At 39.3% G+C, this 19,703-nt stretch overlaps 1 protein-coding gene across 3 annotated transcripts in view; it reads left to right on the top strand.

Moving 5' to 3' along the window:
* The window catches only part of LOC138193158 (bis(5'-adenosyl)-triphosphatase-like), a 276,788-nt gene that overhangs the window by 2,132 nt on the left and 254,953 nt on the right, over positions 1-19,703 (top strand). For 2 of the 3 annotated variants that reach the window (XM_069141228.1, XM_069141058.1), the window contains exon 2: positions 3,937-4,017. The gene's annotated coding sequence lies outside the window, so the exon portion shown is untranslated. Of the gene's footprint in view, positions 1-3,039; positions 3,158-3,936; positions 4,018-19,703 lie in introns of those variants that run through there. The other variant, XM_069141141.1, reaches the window with a different exon arrangement.

The following is a 19,703-nucleotide window of genomic DNA, read 5'->3' as shown; positions in this document are numbered from 1 at the left end:
AAACGAATCTTGAACTCTGCGAATTACATTGTAATTTTTTGAAAAAAAAAAAAAAAAAAAAATCAGCTGCAAAATCAAAACATTTTTGATCGCGAACAATCGCCAAAGAACTCGGCCGAGTCCCCGGAGGCGCGGGTATTTACTGCGCGCTTCAGATGACCCCTTTCTCTGCGTCGGAGATCCAGGTTAGTTGCTTGAGAAATTCTAGGTTATTTGCGCTGATGTCGTGCGAGCCTCGATTAATCCAGCGAGAAATCGGTCGGTACGTGAAATCCTGCATCAGCAGAAATTACCTATTTATACAAAAGCCGCCCCCCCCCCCCACCCCCCCCCCCCCCCCCCCCTCCCCGCCCGGGTCTCTGAATGAATAAGTGAAGGATACACAAGTCAGTGACATGCAAATAACTTATTAAGCAACAAGGACACCTCCATAAGCACATGAAGGATGATGCGCAAACAGCAGTCATGCAGCAACAAAGGGGAACGACCGTCTCTATATCTGCGTCCTGCATCTGTTCTCTCGCGCGTTCAGACGGTCGAATGGTTTTTCGTCCAAGCCGAGTTCGGCTCGACTTCTCGTGCGCGCGTCCAGAGGCTGAGACGCAGGGAGTAGTCAGCGGGGCCGGTGACCAGCTGGATTTTCTTTTTTTTTTTTTTTTTTTTTTTTATAAATTAATTTTCAGAGTCCTTTCTTTAATTAGCCCGTTCGCAGCGGTGCTGTTAAGGAAAAGCCCACACGACTCCTCCCGCCTTCTAATGGCAACCATCTGTCCGTAAGGCAAAAAAAAAAAAAAAAAAAAAGTTAAGACGCAATGGTTTTGCGAAGAGCGCCCTTCGACGGCGTTCGCTCCCCTTCGACCGTCGGTGAACTTTGGACTTTCGGCCGGCCTCGCTTTGGTGATGCCAACGTTTCCCAATCTCACAGATTGAACTTTCGCCCTCGACCAAAAATGCGGCCTCAAACCGACTGAGTGAGGAACATTAGATTAGATTAGATTAGAAGGAGATTTTATTAATCCCACAGCGGGGACATTTAGTCGTCACGGCACCGTAGAAACACACACACACACACACACACAAAAAAGGTGCACACAATAGCAACTAAATTACAAATATGTATACATAAAATAAGATGGATAAAAATAATTATTTCAGAAAAAAAATAAAGAGCAAAATGAACAGTTCAACCAAATTGCGCATTCTTTGGAAAACATTTTCTTGTGCAATAGTAGAAGTTTCAAAAGTTGCTTCCTTGTTGTCTGACCTGGAGAGGAATTCCTTTTTTTTTTTTTTTTTTTTTAGCGATATGGTGGCCCAACTCTCTGCAAAGCTGCTGAGAGGACAGCGCTGTTGGTAACCATCATTTTAAGGGGAGATGACCTTCCAAATCTCAACCTGTTCTGTTAGACCGATGCACCCAAGCCAAAAAAAAACAACAAAAAAACATTTACCGCGACGGAATTTATTCAACAGAAGCTCTGCTGAAAACGTGGCTTAAAGTAGCCTTTTCAAACAAAACTCGCTTTATTAACACACAAAAAAAAACCTCATTTACAACCGGCAAGGCTCTGCTGACTCCCCCTCTTATCAACAAAGCAAACTCAAAAAAGTGGAAAAAAAAAACAAACAAACAAAAAACTGACTGGTGTTTGTGGGAAAGGTTGTCTTTAAGTTAATAAGAGACTGAACTTTTTGTTTTTGTGCGTATAGTATGTGTTGAATAAGATTTTAAGTAAATGGCATCTACGGCTTTTATTTTGACAGCCGACGTAGCCTCTGCTCTCTACATTAAAGTCGCAGATTGTCCCGTTTGGTAAAGCTTCGTCATTTATATAATTTTTGTAACGTTCAATGTTCAATAAGGAAATAAAAAAAAAAAGAAAGAAAAAAGATTAGAAACTAAAACATTTCTGCGATTATGCAGCATGCTTATTATCAAAGGAAGTGATTACATATTATTCTTTATCGCTTTTTTTGTTGTTGTTGTTGTCGTTTGTTTCCCCCTCGACTTCCCCTCAAGTTTTTCTAATTCCTGCAATTTTACAGCAAAAAAAAAAAAAAAAAAAAAAAAAAAAATTCTCCTGAAACTCTGCAAACTACATCGAAAATGTTTGCGCAATCAAGCATTTTTTTGATTGATATAATCACAAAAGGAATCCTGGAGGGACTGGCTAATTGGTTAAGCCAACTGTTGTTGAAAGGAGAAGAAAAAAAACAAAACAAAAACAACCTCCTCAGCCACGTCTTGCACCACCGGCAATTTGCATCGGTACGTCGGGCCGGTGGAGCCAGCGGTGCGTATTTACCATAAAGCATTAACGGTGAGGACCGTTAGATCAGTGACACTGTATCCCTCAGATCCGTTGACCTGCTTCGAGTCACAGCTCCGCATGGAGATTTTGCGAACAGCGATGCATAATGTAAGAGAGCCTGTATCAATTATGCACCATTTATTCATGCCACAACAATACCTCGCGCAGTTGATTCGGCCCCTTCTGCTTCATGTATTATTCAGCAGAGCCGTGTCCGTTCTCTCAAAGCGCTGTATTCCCCCCCCCACCCACCCCAGCTCCACGCGGACGTATTGCGCCGGCGCGTTATTGCGCGTCATCCCTGTCCCTGATACGCAGGTTTTTCCCGTTTGGACTTTTGGAGAAGCATGCTGTCTGCTGCGTGCGTTTGCCTGTCTCCAAAACCCAAACCCCCCCCCCCCCCCCGCCGCCGCTTTTACGCTTCATCACTCCTTCGCGTATTCCGCTTTTGACTCTGGCTGATTTGGTTTAAACGGCAGATCTGCGAAATATACCCGAGACGTTGGATTTGATAGTCAGAAATCTCTGAGGAGGTTTGACTTTATAGAACGAATTTGGAGGAGGGTGGGGGGGGGGGGGGGGTGGGGGGGGGATAATAATATATTAAGAGAGAATTCATACATTTTTAACAATCATTTTCAGTAGCGTGTTTTGTTAAAAGTCATGTCATTTCAAAAAAAACGTTTATTTTTTTTTTTTTTTTTAACATTTTTAAAAGTATGCGCTCTAGATTTTGTCGCCAGCGTGGTCTTTGGGAGGTTAACCTCGGGACAAAATAGATCGTCATCGCCTTCCGCAATCGCAGTTTTCTGATCCCACACCCATATTGGCAGAATACACAGCGGGTACGGAAAGTATTCAGACCCCTTTACATTTTTCACTCTTTGTTTCATTGCAGCCATTTGCTAAAATCAAAAAAGTTCATTTTATTTCTCATTAATGTACACTCAGCGCCCCATCTTGACAGAAAAAAACAGAAATGGAGAAATTTGTGCAAATTTATTAAAAAAGAAAAACTGAAATATCACATGGTCATAAGTATTCAGACCCTTTGCTGTGACACTCATATTTAACTCACATGCTGTCCATTTCTTCTGATCCTCCTTGAGATGGTTCTACTCCTTCATTGGAGTCCAATGAGTTTCGACCCAAACCAGGCAGTGTTTTGTTGTAAACTCTGTTTTTGTCTTTGTGTTTTCTCTGTCTATCCAATTTTGTAGATGGTGTTTAACTTGGCTGTTTGATACGTTCCATAAAATGAAGTAAACGCAAATAAACGCGTTTATCAGGTTTATTTTTTTTCTTTTCTAATTCTATAGTCCTTGACATTGTATGAAAATGGAAGCGGTAGAAAATTGGATAAAAAAAATAAATAAAAAAAAAATCCTCAGTTGTAACTCATCTTTCGGTCTGTGTGTCTGTGCTCATGCATATTGCTTGCGGTCAGAGGAGCTGCCAAATGATTTTCACTGTGAGGTCGTAAGGTCAACCTCAAAGGTGTGGAGAACGGGGATCAGCTGGACTTCAAGCTGAATATCAATGCTCCCCCTCGATGGTTCTCGCGCTTACATCAAAAAAAATAAAAAATAAAAAATCCCATCCATTCTGCTTTCTCCTCCCACAGGTGAAGAGGGAAGAGCCGCCGGTGCGTTCTGTGTCGATCACAACTAGTCCGCCGCCGCACTTGACAAGTCATCCTTCAAAGGTAAAGTTCACGCAGCTAGCGCGCCGCCCGGTTCAGATTGCGCAGGCTTTAAATGCTAAAAGCAAAACAATTTCCACTCTTGCACACTTGACATTGCAGACAACACTGTTCGGAGCTATAACGGTCCGGAAAGGATTTTGAACTTTACAGCAGCCTTATGGTGCCATTTGGGGAAAGTCACTCCTTCGTAGTTTTCTAGCGGTCCATCTGGAAATAATCCAGTCGTAAATTAGTAAGTCGGACTCAAAAAGACATGTTATTTTTTTTTCTTGGGGGGGGGGAGGGCATGCACGCCTGTTTGATTGACAGGCCTGTTGTGCAGTCATGTTTCCGCTATTGGTGGGCGGGGCGTAGTGTCCTTGAGTTTCCGATTTAGATTGAGTCGGATCGACCACTCGCTCCTCCCAGCTCGTCCGAATATGGTCACTTCCGTCTCCAAACCGCTCCGAGTTAGGCAACGACCATGAAGTCACTTCGCAAACCAACGGTGACGGTGACGTCACCGTTGGTTACAGATGGAAATCCTTTTACAGAGACTCGAGAGGAAGTTCAACATCTCGATTTTTACGAGTCAACTTTCTGATAAGGGAGGTCAGACACAATACTTTAAATGCATCAATAACTTCCAGTCGCTGCGGTGTTACTACTCAGAAATAAAGTGACCTTTTAAAAGTCCCTTTTGAAAATGGCGTGAATGTGAAGTGTACACAATTTGTCATTCATAAATGCAAAACCACCAGTAGAGTCCTTTAAGTTAAAGTAGTCACCCTCGGTAATAAATTAATGCAAATTGGTTGAGGTGCAAACATACGCTCGTGAAGAGGAGTGTAGAAGCAAATGGCTCACTCATCAGTATTTGTGCTCACAGTGCTCCAGACTTCAGCCCCCGCCAATCCCCTAAGTGACTACTTCTGCCTCCATTCATTTTGGTGAGGGATTCGTGGCACCAAACCTCCCAGCTCTTGGAAAGAAGAGGGACTAAGGTTCAGAATCGGGTGACGCAAATGTCCAAGCCTGGTGCCTCTTCTGGATAATTAATAATAATAGCCAATAATTATCAACAATGTTATATTGATGAATACAAATAATAATGAAAAAAAAAAAAACCTATTAGTTAAAAGTCTGTATGCCAGAAAGATACAATATCTAAACACTGCAGTGGTTTTTCACCTGAAGGGCATTAGACTATAACTTTGAAATGGATCGCTCGCGTCCAGTGAACATGTAATGAAAGTAATTTAGCTGTTTTGTCAGGCATCCATAGCCGGTTCAGCTGTCGACCGTGGCCATTTATGTAATTAAATATAACTGAAGACATCCTTTTAGGCTTTCGGTCAAATTTGACAGGCTTGTGTGCGTGACAGTGAGCGTTCATTGGAGGACTGGAGCTGCTGACACGTTGCTTTCAGTGACAGGCGTGTACATACAGGATAGTGCGGGTTCAGAGGAAGGCATGTGGAACCACATGTGTATGTCACCTGTCAGGGCTGCAGCGGTTATTTGTTGAGGCACTGGAGCAAACCTGATATCCGGGCATGCATGAGCAAACACGCAGCCGTGTGCATTGTTAAGTTGTGTTTATGTTTACATACAATAGTCATTAGTTGAGCCTAGATATTTTACTTGCTTTAAAACATTAAGCCAACGATATAATCACGCTGTTTTCATTGGTGGTTCTGGATTACTCATTATCTGATTTCAGTCACAAATGTTTCACATAGAAAGCCTTGTAAAAAAAAAAAAGAAAAAAAAAGAAGGGTTTCTGTCTACTGAAATGGTAGTTGGCTTTTAATTTGAAATGTATACAGGAAGTAGATAGGTAGGTAGGTAGGTATTTACTTTATTAATCCCCGAGGGGAATTTTTTTTACACTTTTTACAAGTGTTGAGTTTGTATTAATGCAGAATGCATGACATGCACTTTACAGATATTTGAATTTTTAAGTACTTAAAAGATGTAAATGGAATTCAACAGAGTCAAGACAACTGAATATTTTATTTCCTCACTTGGAAAAAAAAAATGAAGAAAAGTGGTAGAGCACGGTTTTGTATCGCTCTTGCAGCTCTGCACCTATGGTCACAATGATTTACTGAGAAAATTACGCATATATTCATATCAAATGAATTTTTCACAAGTTTGGATCTTTAGAGATGGACCATTTGGGATCCACGTACATTCATGTAAAGTTATATATCTGGGAGACAGAATAAAAGGTGTACACTTATGGTAGGGTTTCAAGATATGAACTTTATCTCACTCACAAACAAATACAGATAATAAAGTTTGGGGGGATTTTCTTTGATATCAATAATCCCTGGACACGTAATGCCATTGATCATTTTGACAGCAATTTGGGTGAAATGGCCCCTATTCATAGCCCTCAATGAGAAATGTTGCAGTGTATTTGAGGGTGTAAAACTTTATTTCTGTGAACTATAAAGTCTCACAATACAATTATGTGCAAAATAATATACAGTTCGTCTACCCAAATAGGTTGTCTATTTTAGAGACATATTTTCTCACTTAAAATCACGACTTCCTAAATATTGAAAATCCTGTGTGTTGATAATATTAACCAAGCGAACACGTGGTACAATAAAATGTGTTTTCATTGTTGCATTCTGTTGCACTATTTAGTTAATTGAGATCAGAGTGGTCAGATATACATGTGTACGCTCTACGGTGGCCCTTTGGGTCAAAGCACAGAAAGATTTCACCTACATACAGTAAACTGACTCTGTGTGACAGCTCACCTGTTTGAAGTGTAGAAAAGTAGAGAATGGAATTTAATTAGACGTGTCATGTCGTCACATTAGTGCTGACCAATCCTGTACTCCATGTCTGGAATAATTAATGATGATAGATAATAGGGTAGTTCTCTGTTTGCTGCAGATATTTCATAGAAAATACAGAAAAGACTCCTACAAACACATGTAAGAAACATACAAAACTTCAGCTACAGTCAAGGTAAAACTCCGATTACGTTCATTATCGATGAGCCTCAATAGCGTTGCGGACTGTCATCACTGAAGTAAAAGTTGTATCTTTATAGGAATTTGCATTTGTAATATATATGAAATTTTAGAATGTGAAGTGAGGAGAGGTCTGTGAGTTTGCAGGCTTTTGTCAAAGCTATGTGAAATGTGTGTTTTTGCACTTGTTCATGGACCAATATTGGTACTAAAAAGTGGAAAGGGCCTGATGTTCAGACTCGTTCCTGTGTGAAGAGAAAGCATATTGAACCTACATGTTTTTCATGAAGGAATGGTTTTGTAGCTTCTTCTTATTTGGTGAGAGATTTGTTCAGGTATCATGAGAGACTGAGACAGAGTGGCTGCTTCACACAAAGAATGAGAGTTGGCAATCCTGACACAAGGCATAGACAATTTTTTTTTTTTTTTTAATGGTTGGATGTTGTATTATGTTTCAGTTTTGACTGTGCTTTGCAGTTTCCCTCTGCTTTTAATCTTGCCAAGGTAAGCTAAATGTCCAGGACAAACAGAGTTGAAACTGATATGACTGAGTAACCAAAGTAAGGAGCAAAAAATAAATTGTGTTTTTAAGATTGGCCCAACCTGCACATCTTGTTTCATTAAATATACAATGCAGTGTCTTTTCTGAAGGATTGACTAGCAGTAAATTGAATTGGTGCAAGTGCAGCTGGAATTTACCAATGCTGGCACACTGGCTGTGTTCCAAATTACACTTCTCTTAATACACTGACAAATAGTGCTGCTACATGTTTGGACTCCGAGTTGTGTAATACTTGAATTTTGACAGAGAGGTGTTGTCTCAAACTGTTCACCACTGTTTTGCACTTACCAGAAATAACCATAGCATTTTAATTGCATAACCTGCCAACATAGCTGCTGGCTTTGATTATTTTACCCAGATTTAAATAAAAAATAAATAAACCCCGTTTTCTCCCAAACCTGGAACCATCCTGTTCCTGTGTTGTGTTTTTTTAGTCAGGGTCGTCGTTAGGTAACGTGGTGATTTAAGGTTTATATTTGATGTTCTCACAGTAGCGCAAATTATTCTTTTGTTACCCGATTAGTTTATTTTCCAAGATTACTGAAATAGGACCAGTCCCATCATAAGAGCTATAGAGATACATAAATAAATAGAAGGAAAATAAACTGAAAATAAAAATAAGTCTTGACAATACATCTTGACTTTACAGTTGATATGGCACAACTATAAAGTCAATTGTACACTTAATCATGTAAACAGTCAATATTGCTCAGTCATTTAAGTGTGACTGCGTTCACTGTCCTTCATATTCCTCCGTTTTATATATATATATATATATATATATATATATATATATATATATATATATATATATATATATATTCAGGGAAACGAAAATACATTTCCAAAATTACGCTCGCTGTGCATCATATCATTTTTCAGTCCATCAATACGATTGGACAGCCTTTAACCAATCAGAACTATCCACAATATGCGCTCAAATTCTACAACCGCTGCAACTAGATGAAGACAAAACTCTAATGTGATGCATTAAGCACACTTACTGGTCAGTAATTGGTCCACCCTTCAGAGTGGCTGTGTGCAAACTGTACTGCAAACAGGATTTCCAGACTATAATCACAGCTAAGAAAAGTGAAGCTGCGAGCAGTAGTCTTGTGGAGCCAGGCCAGTTATGCACTACCGAGTTCTGTCAATGCAGTAACATCGTTGCAAACATTGTTGACACCAGGGGTGTAGTGCTGTTTGCCTTCAATTTGAAATAAGACAAGGAAGTGTTCCGCTTGTATTCACTTGTAATGCAGTAACTTTGACAGAGCAAATGTTAGCCGATCGTAACGAGGCTTCAAGTTGATGTCGTGAGTCAATTAATACTTAAATGTGACTGACAAATTTGACGATTCCGTTTGTTTTTATTGGCTCTCTTGCATGACGTACGCTTTGGATCTTCAAACACTTAAAACGTGTACATTCATTTTAAACGGAACAAATAAACTTGCGAACACGTTATTTTCTAACTTGGAGAACAAAAAGTGGTGGGACATTGTTCCGGTGCACTCCGGCAGCACTACACCTATGGTTAACACGTACATATAACATACAATAAGATTTGCGGTAAGCTACATTCCCCGTTCTTCACAGATCTTACAAACACCTCACAGAATTTTAATACAGTCCCTCTCGACTCTTTTTAAAAACTTTAAACTTGCCTTGTCTGTGGGATACTCCGATCAGATCAGATGTACTTTAAAATTTCAATGGTGTCTTCCCCTAATCTGACTCCATCGTAGTCTTTTTCAGTGACCCTCCTCGCATTGATCAAAGAAATACGTATTTAGTTAGTATTTCAAAGAAATCAATCCTTTAACGGTTCAGTGTGTAGGATTTTGAGGGATATATTGGCAGAAATGGAATATCATCTTCATAATTATGTTTCCATTTGTGTACAATCGCTTGAAACAAAGAATTGTTGTGCTTTTATTGCCTTTATACTAAGTACTTCATATCTACTTGTATATTTCTGCAGAACAAACAAACCAAACAGTTACCTTCTGCATTATTCGCTCCAGTTTTGTTATGGCTATAGATTTTTGTATGTGCTTGGGAGGGTGACGCTCAGCGATGGCAATAAGTGAAATCATTATTTCTCAAAAAGTAATTGTGACTGTCATCTTCCTATCGCTAGTGGGTTCTTTTACAGCACGAACGACAACAGTCCTCAGAAGTATGGTTTCCGAAGGTGTTTTATTTCACCCACCACAAATGTCCAATAATCGCATGCGATTTCTGTGTGCTCCTCTGCGCAGCAGCCACCCTGCTGCTCCGTGTCCTCCGTCCTCCGTCCTCCCGTCTGGTCACCTGCTAGTTTTTTTTTTTGATGTGTGTTAGGGATGGACAATCAGGGATCTGATTCAGCTGGGCTAATTAAACCTCTTCCAGGCACCGTTCCCTGAACCACTCCCCCAATCGGTCCCCCCTGCAGCTGAGCCAAACCACGGCCTGCCACCACAATAATGATTTCATATTCATATTCATAATGATTTCATATTCATATTAGAACTGCATATGTGTATATATATATATATATATATAAAACAAAAAAAACAGACCTTATTGTGATTCCCATCCCACCTGCTCCTGTTGACTTTTGTTTTACGTCCCATTCCGATCATGTGACGATTAGTGAAGCTGACTCCAATCTTTTGGGAATCCCACAGCAATTCAGTGACCCACAAGATCCCCCCCCAAAAAAACAGTTTGCCCATAGTTCTGTGGCCCCTTCACCAACTGGGTTGGACTTTTGATAGTGGTGAGGATTCTCAAATTGACCTTGACCAGCTGCAGTCAGTTAAGACATTCGGGCACAGTGTCTTCCACCTTGATGCCATGTCAGAGCTGGGCTGGTTTACAGAAAATGCTGCAAGAGCCTGTCGTCAGCGGCTCTTTATCCAACATCTCACTGTGACTGTTTCTGCTTTTACTGAAAAACAGCACAGCTAACAAAGCTCTGCATACTTTGTAATAAATACATTATAACTGCTACTTCACAATAAAAAAAAAACAAAAAAACACCACTGTTCACAGGTGGAGAGCTTTTAATGTGAAGCAGTAACAGCAGGGAATGCTGTGTTTGCATCAGCAGTAATGTAACACAGCTCCAGTGTAGCTGAAACTGTAACATGAGGCTGACAATCTGAGACTATGGCTGTGCAGTTAGCATCTAAACCACAGAGACAAAGCTGTGTAATGAGAGCGTTTTCTTTATACCAGCGCAGCCACACATGTTCAATCAAAAAAGACACACGATGCGTTCATGGCGGCTTGGCACACTTAAACCCGACCAACTCCAGCACATGGGAACACGGAACGACCATGCTCTAGGTATCCTGGACACCCACTTAAAGAAGCTGTGAACACTATTTTTACATTGTTGATCTTTTTTTTTGAAGTAGCACAATCTGCTCTTGTAGAGAATATTATTAATTTAAGAAATGTCAAATCATGATATGAAAGGGAAGTTTCTACGCTATTTTTTGACATTGTTCTCCTAATTGTGTACGGCTGGACAATACCACTACTCGAAAAGATTTGAGATGCTCTATACAGTAATGAACGATTATATGGGCTTGCTGTTTGCAATAAGAGTATACAAGTCAATAGGGATACGTCAAAGTCATTCACAACCTCTTGGATCATTCAGTAATATGTAAATAGAAAGTGTGAAGTGAAACAGGGACAATCTTTTGGGATACAGTAGCGTGCTTCTTTTTGATGCCCTTCAGCTGAGTCTATCCTGTTAGTGTTGGTGGCACACATCTCTTGGTGGGAGCTTACTGTACATCAATGTCAGCTCTTGCTGAATGGGGAAGAAAAAAGAAACCACAGCTGCCTGTCTGCAGATCCCAACAGAGGATCATCATCTATCCTCTCTCAGTTGGTGCCATTAATCCAAAAACCAAGACTCTCACTGTCAGACACATTAACTAGCTCCCCTCTAATCGGAATCATATCTTTTACTCCACTTATTTCTCCACAGACAAGTAAATATGTTACGATAAGTGATACATACATATACATACATACATACATACATACATACATACATACATACAGTGGGTACGGAAAATATTCAGACCCCTTTACATGTTTCACTCTTTGTTTCATTGCAGCCATTTGCTAAAATCAAAAAAGTTAATTTTATTTCTCATTCATGTGCACTCAGCACCCCATCTTGACAGAAAAAAAACAGAAATGTAGAAATTTGTGCAAATTTATTAAAAAAGAAAAACTGAAATATCACATGGTCATAAGTATTCAGACCCTTTGCTGTGACACTCATATTTAACTCACATGCTGTCCATTTCTTCTGATCCTCCTTGAGATGGTTCTACTCCTTCATTGGAGTCCAGCTGCGTTTAATTAAACTGATTGGACTTGATTAGGAAAGGCACACACCTGTCTATATAAGACCTTACAGCTCACAGTGCATGTCAGAGCAAATGAGAATCATGAGGTCGAAGGAACTGTCCAAGGAGCTCAGAGACAGAATTGTGGCAAGGCACAGATCTGGCCAAGGTTACAAAATAATTTCTGCAGCACTCAAGGTTCCTAAGAGCACAGTGGCCTCCATAATCCTTAAATGGAAGAAGTTTGGGACGACCAGAACTCTTCCTAGACCTGGCCGTCCAGCCAAACTGAGCAATCGTGAGAGAAGAGCCTTGGTGAGAGAGGTAAAGAAGAACCCAAAGATCACTGTGGCTGAGCTCCAGAGATGCAGTAGGGAGATGGGAGAAAGTTCCACAAAGTCAACTATCACTGCAGCCCTCCACCAGTCGGGGCTTTATGGCAGAGTGGCCCGACGGAAGCCTCTCCTCAGTGCAAGACATATGAAAGCCCGCATAGAGTTTGCCAAAAAACACATGAAGGACTCTCAGACTATGAGAAATAAGATTCTCTGGTCTGATGAGACCAAGATTGAACTTTTTGGCGTTAATTCTAAGCGGTATGTGTGGAGAAAACCAGGCACTGCTCATCACCTGCCCAATACAATCCCAACAGTGAAACATGGTGGTGGCAGCATCATGCTATGGGGGTGTTTTTCAGCTGCAGGGACAGGACGACTGGTTGCAATTGAAGGAAAGATGAATGCGACCAAGTACAGAGATATCCTGGAAGAAAACCTCTTCCAGAGTGCTCTGGACCTCAGACTGGGCCGAAGGTTCACCTTCCAACAAGACAATGGCCCTAAGCACACAGCTAAAATAACAAAGGAGTGGCTTCGGAACAACTCTGTGACCATTCTTGACTGGCCCAGCCAGAGCCCTGACCTAAACCCAATTGAGCATCTCTGGAGAGACCTGAAAATGGCTGTCCACCAACGTTCACCATCCAACCTGACGGAACTGGAGAGGATCTGCAAGGAAGAATGGCAGAGGATCCCCAAATCCAGGTGTGAAAAGCTTGTTGCATCATTCCCAAGAAGACTCATGGCTGTACTAGCTCAAAAGGGTGCTTCTACTCAATACTGAGCAAAGGGTCTGAATACTTATGACCATGTGATATTTCAGTTTTTCTTTTTTAATAAATTTGCACAAATTTCTACATTTCTGTTTTTTTCTGTCAAGATGGGGTGCTGAGTGTACATTAATGAGAAATAAAATGAACTTTTTTGATTTTAGCAAATGGCTGCAATGAAACAAAGAGTGAAAAATTTAAAGGGGTCTGAATACTTTCCGTACCCACTGTGTGTATATATATGTGTATATGTATATTATAGTTATATCTATCTATCTATCTATCTATCTATCTATCTATCTATCTATCTATCTATCTATCTATCTATCTATCTATCTATAATATACATATATATTATAGTTATATCTATATATGTCTATGTCTTTGAAAATCCTAATATTGCTACTGGGAAATGATGGCATTTTCTGGAAAAGTTTGTAAACTACAGTCTTGGATATGTTTTTTTTGTACTTTCCATGCAAAACAATTTTGTCTGAAATCATTTGAAATAGACAAAAGTTATCATCTTTTTTTTAATCATATTTAATACCAAAAAAATTACTTTGATTTAGTACAATATTTTTAATAAAACATAATTAAACTGGCAAGGATAAAACTCTATGGGACCCTCAACTTTTATTTTGTGTTGTTTGAGGAAATCACAGCACACAATCCTATCAGTGTAGGATAATCTCGCTCGGTCAGGGAAAAAGCATGGTTAATGTCCATGCGAGACCCTACGTCTGTATGAAGCATAACAAACGAATAATTAGGGGTGTGGTGAACCCCCCCCCCCCCCCCCAATAACCAAACTACGAGATCACAACAATAAAGCTCAGTAGCACAAGTCATCATCTAACTGGCTATGTGAACGTGCTCGTGATCACATTTTCAGTTTAAATCACACCATGAATGAATTAATGTATCTGTGGAAGTACAATTCTATCTATACAAATGTCCATTAAATAGAAATGCATGTGTTTGGTGAAAAACATGGAAAGAGAGAGATTAGAGAGCAGTTTAAAGCATTTTGTCAGGTACCCCGCTTTTACACTTAAACAGAGCCGGCCAAGCTCTTAAAGCAAGAACGACTGAAGTGAAGACATCACTTGTCTTTGCTGAGCCCTCTTCTCCGTTTCAAAGAAAAGCTGAGCAGACACATCCTTCTCGTCACACCATACATTCTAAAAGCTCTGTCCAGATTATCCGTGAATGTGGCGTGCGGGAACGTTGGGGTGGGCAGGAGCTTTTATAGTTAGATTGTCATGTGGGTCCAAAAATGTTTCTTGATGCGGAGAAATGTCGCTACTTTTTCCTTGCAGCTTGTAGTGCAGCATGCTACTTTGAGCTAAATTGTACCATTGCCGTTCTTAATTGATTATTTCTAATAAAGAGAACCTTTTTAGCTTCCCAACTGCATAGGCTATATTGAGAAATAAAACTACGTATGTATTAAGGTCATATGTGACTACGTTGATACTCACGTTTTGAGGGATTATTTTCCCCCCACATTTTGGTTTCCTTCTCACGTTTTTATCTAATTTGCGCGCATGAGATAATTGTACATACTGTTGTATTGTTTTTTTTTCTAAACTCATTAAAATACTTATACCAATTTGATATTGTTAACTAGCAGCAAGTTTTGTTCCAAAAACAACATCAAAACTCTTATGTTCATATTGTAAATTTCTGCAATATAGTCAATTTCTAGATGCACAACATGTGACGTGGTAGTGCTGTAAGCAACTTTTCACGTATACAGCTAAGTCTCTAATGAGATGCTGGATGAAACACTCTTTTTCTAAATGTTGGACTCTTCCTTTAAGAGTATTATTGAGGAACAATGTAGGCCAATGGTTTACAAACCTAATTCACGCAGCAAATTAGGGGCAATCTGTCCCTACGTGTCTCTCTTAATTTCTTGAGGGGGGCATAATCCTATTTGACGTTTGTCTAAATTAAAACAAAATTTAAAATCTTTATAAAATTTCATGGCAGATGTTTTGCATGGGACTTAAACTCTGTATTTGTATCTTTTAAAAATGGTGTATTATCTCTCTCAGCTGGTGGATCTGTGTATTCTACACTGAACAAAGACAGTAAATATTAGCCACAATAAATGGCAAAATTCTTCATGTAATGTCAAGATTCCATAACCAGAGGTCATACATCCAACAGCGCCTGTCAAATCATATTTACTAGAGTGTACTCATTACTTTTGCCCGGTCACTTAAGAGAAGAAGAAAAAAAAAAAAAAAAAAAAAGGAAAATACTGTGTTATTTTAATGGGTTTAACATGATCATTGGGGGATTAAACCAGATCTGTGGTTTTAAATGTGTCACTTTTGGACAGTGTGGATAGTAATGATATCATTATGCCAGCAACTTGTTCTCTTAATTAAGAAGAAATATGAAAGTCTATTTAATGGAAACTGCGAAAATACCACCTGATCTGCAGTTTGATTTCATGATACATTTGAACTATCATTTCTCTTTTATGCGATCTGGACACAGTGTATTTTTTTTACGCTTTATATCTTCCCCTCTGTACATTGTTGGTTGACTTAAATTTATTGAACACATAAATATCAAAAAGAGAATATGCGCTTTGTAACACATTTAGCTTCCAGCTAATTTACATCTGCAGTTCTGGGCAGGTGAGAGGAAACAATAAAACACCTTACCCACGTAGGCATACCCAGACACACACACACTTACACACAGACACCCTCCATAGGAATAAATCTAAAACAAAAGTACATCGTAAGGATATCTTATTACAAAGAATATATCTATAGTTGAACAACTTGTCACACATAAGATAATGCTGTAGCTGTTTTGAATACATTTTTGAACTTCATGGGAGAAGATATGGAAATACGTAGGGGTTTTTAGATGGACAAGGAACTCATTCCATTCTTTGCCAGCTTAAAAAAAAAAAAAAAAAAGAAAAAAAAAAAGAGATTGTGCAAAGGCCGATCTTCATTTGGGGAACTCTCAATCTCTCCCTGAAGCAGACCTTGATGCTCTACTTATTTTCTCTGAGCGGAACTGAATAAAGGTCCTCAACAGCGGAGGAGCAGCAGCATTATCTTGTGTACTAAACAAACATCTGAATACAAAGTTCAGTTGTAAAAGCTTATCATTTTATATATGTGTAGTAGTTGTGAGTATGTCACAGTGATAACACTGTCATGCGTTCTTGTCCAGAACTTTCAGGACCTGTTTTGTGCAGTCAAAAAAAATGACTGGAAGACAGTCCTGCTCACCCTCGACCAACATGAGATGCTACTAAAGATAAGAATAAAGCACTGCACTCAACTATGTCTTAAAGGCTTCAACTGCTAAAGAATAGCTTATTGCATTGTGACTGTATGGTTGCAATGTAGTAATTATTTTTTACACTCTCATCGTCCAGGAATTTTGATAAGGAAATGCTGTACAGCCAGTGTGTGCTAACTGGTTTTGTTTATGTACTTGTTCATCTTCAGTTACACAAGGAGTAGTCAAAGTGTAGTGTGGGTTTATGTTAAGCCTCGAAAGTGCAGTCTGTGCATCATGTATTTCAATTTAACTAGTAACCCAATTCTACGTGGGAAAGAAGGCTGTCACTGTCCTCTCTGGATACAGGTTTCAAATATACTGCCAGCATCACCTTGTAAAAGTCCACTTTGCTGCGTCTGTAGCTTTACTCAACAGTGATGTCACAATATACTGGCCATACCCAGAAATACACTTCTATATTCCGCTGCAGGAAGTCCAGTAAAACCAATAGAGGTCCGCAAAAGAATTCCGATGCAAGATTCTCTTGAACAAATCAGTATGCCTGACCGTTGTATCTCTCTATCAACCAGTAAAGTTGCAGTTTACAACCATGTCTGTCCAGACTCGTATAGTATATCACAATATGGTTGTGGGGGTTTGGTTGTGACATTTTGTATCACAGCACAAATTCAAGATGGACACCAAAGATTTGTCACCAATTCAGTATCTGACAAAAAGGGAAAAGAGGGTCACAGCTGAGTCGGGCTGTTGCCAAAGACGTTTCCTTTTGCAGATTATGAATTCACAGTGAAGTTGACCTTTTGACATTTTGAATACAAAATGTCATCACTTCATCATTTTATCCCATTATGCAGTTCCATTAAATTTGGTCATAATTAGCATTTTAATTTGTGAGTTATGGTCACAAATGTGTTCCATTAGGTTATAGGGACCTTTGACCACCAAAATCAAATCGGTTCATCCTTGAGTCTTAATTGAACGCTTGTGCCACGTTTGAAAAGAAAATCCTTCGAGCTGTATTGTTTAGAAGTGCGAGGGTCCATGAACCCTTTTCTATCCTTTCATGATGAACATGCGGTGCTTTTGATACCTTTTTTCACGCTGTTTAAACATTGAAAGGTCATCAACAGACAAGGTTACAGTCAAAATTGGAGTGCAGTGGTGAGGTGGGAAAGATTGAGCAGCTTTCATTGTGGAAGTAATGGATCCCACTGGCTCATTGTGATTTTGTAACTGATCACTTGTAAAGGTTTTCTGTAAGCCTCTCACAAAGGGGTGCATCACATGCAGTTTTATTACGGAGCTGTAAGGAAACCGGGGGATATGGTTGTGACATTTTGTAATTCAACAAAAACAGAAGCCTTTTTTTTTTTTTTTTTTTTTTGGGGGACATGATTTGTTATCATTTTATCCTATATCAGTATTGTGTTACCAAAAATTGATCAAGGAACCACATACTGATATCCTGGTTATTTTGTTCTCAATGGAAAAGTAATTCCAGTTAGTGCCCATTTTAGCTTACCAATGATCTTCCTGTTGCTGAAATCATCAGTTCATTTGATGATACAATATTTTTAATTTTCAAGACATCTTTTAAATGTTACAGAAAAATATACAGAATAATGTGAATCTTAGTCAGAGCAGTATACTTGCTCTCAGCCCGGAAATATCCTGCTGATGGTCCATCACTCAATAGGAGCAGTGATCAAGGTCACTCTGCATCCAGAATCATGCGGTCCTGGGTGGAGTTCTGCTGGAACAGGTCCAGTAGCTTCACGGACACATCCTGCCGCATCTGTCACGCATGTCAAAATGTCAGAAATTTAAAAGCAACTCTCTTCTCAGGAAGGATTCCTGACTCACTGAACAGATGCAACATTGTCAGACATGAGAAGAGAATTTTTAATTCTTTAAATTACAAAGAAGTTTTCATTTTCCATCCTTTTTCCAAAGAGAAACAGGAAAAGTGTAGGAAATGCTGGTAGGTCCTGACATTTCACAGTCCTGTTTCCAGCAGAAAATTCCCTGGATAATCATTCCTAATCAATTTCCAATTTGTCCAACACATTTTGAAAATGATGTTCAAACTGGACATTCAGAATGCTGTTTGTGAAGTTGTTTCACCCCTTCATTGTTGGTCTGTAGTGAACATGTAATTTACCAACAACTTCACAAGAATGCCAATGCATTTGAGACGGAGGCGGTAAAGTTCGACGGCACTGGGATGTCAATCCTTGGTTAATATTACATTCCACTGCACCATATGCACTTCTCTGCCCTTGATCCACATGTCCAGTGTGACAGGTACTCCAACCTATATGACTAAACAAGTTATCTGTCGGTGTATGCTCATCAAAACACCCTCATGGGCACAGTCTGGTCTTGTCAGATTGTCCAAAAATGATTCATATAAATGTTTTCTGATTTGCACCTTTATGTATGTGGTATTGATATTTGGTTAAATTTAGGGAGTGACCAAGTTAAAGTGTTGACTGCTGTTCGTGGATAGAATCCAAACTGTGACCCCTAGTGTCAAAGACTCACACTTTGACCTGACCTCTATAATGTTTTAAAAGTTTATAACAACTTAGGCCTGCCTTTGCTACATTGAGGTACCACAAAATATGGACTTACTATGAAACTGTCAATATAGGTCCTTTGCAATTTTCTGATATATTACCAACAGTCTCATCTTGACTAATGCTGAATAATTCAGCAGAACACTTGTATTTGTTTATTTTTCTCAGCGATATTGCACATCAATCAACACGTTAGCTCATTTTCAGTTCTTGTTCCTTGTCCAAATGACCGATTAGATAGTAAAACAACAAACAAAACTATTATTTAAAGAGTAAGGTAATCTGCATGGAAAGTAGAACAAGGCTCAAAAGCAGTCCTGGGGTCCCAGAACTACTCCCCTTAATAGTCACCCACCACCCCTGCTCTACCTGTTTTACATCTAAACTAGTGTGCCATGCGTCTACATACTTTGGTGAGCTATTCATTGATAATTACTTTGCTTGTTTTCAGAAACCTTTGGTATTACCAACACATGTAAACAGATGTTTACAAATTAGGCATTATGTACAGCCTTTACTACCCCAACTTCTGCACAAGTCTCCAGTCAATCCTTTGTATATATTTATTTCCCTTAACCTTACTTAAGAAAGTATTTTGTCTGTCTGCCCCTCAATGGCAGCAATAGGAACTGCCTCGGGAATAGGACTGTACCTTTACTGATAAAACGAGGGACTCAATACTTAACTCTTCTTCCATGTGTACTTGGCATGCACCTCTGCAATTTAAAATAGTCTATCATATCTACCTTTCTAAAATCAAATTAGCTTGAATGTACCCTAGTGTGTATGGAATGATAAAGCAAAGCAAAGAAAATA

This window comes from Embiotoca jacksoni, unplaced genomic scaffold (assembly GCF_022577435.1).
Source record: "Embiotoca jacksoni isolate LCO1_2020_lvr unplaced genomic scaffold, fEmbJac1.0.p SCAF_1, whole genome shotgun sequence".
In the NCBI taxonomy this organism is placed as follows: Eukaryota; Metazoa; Chordata; class Actinopteri; family Embiotocidae; genus Embiotoca; species Embiotoca jacksoni.
This window is presented reverse-complemented; position numbering and strand designations above follow the sequence as displayed.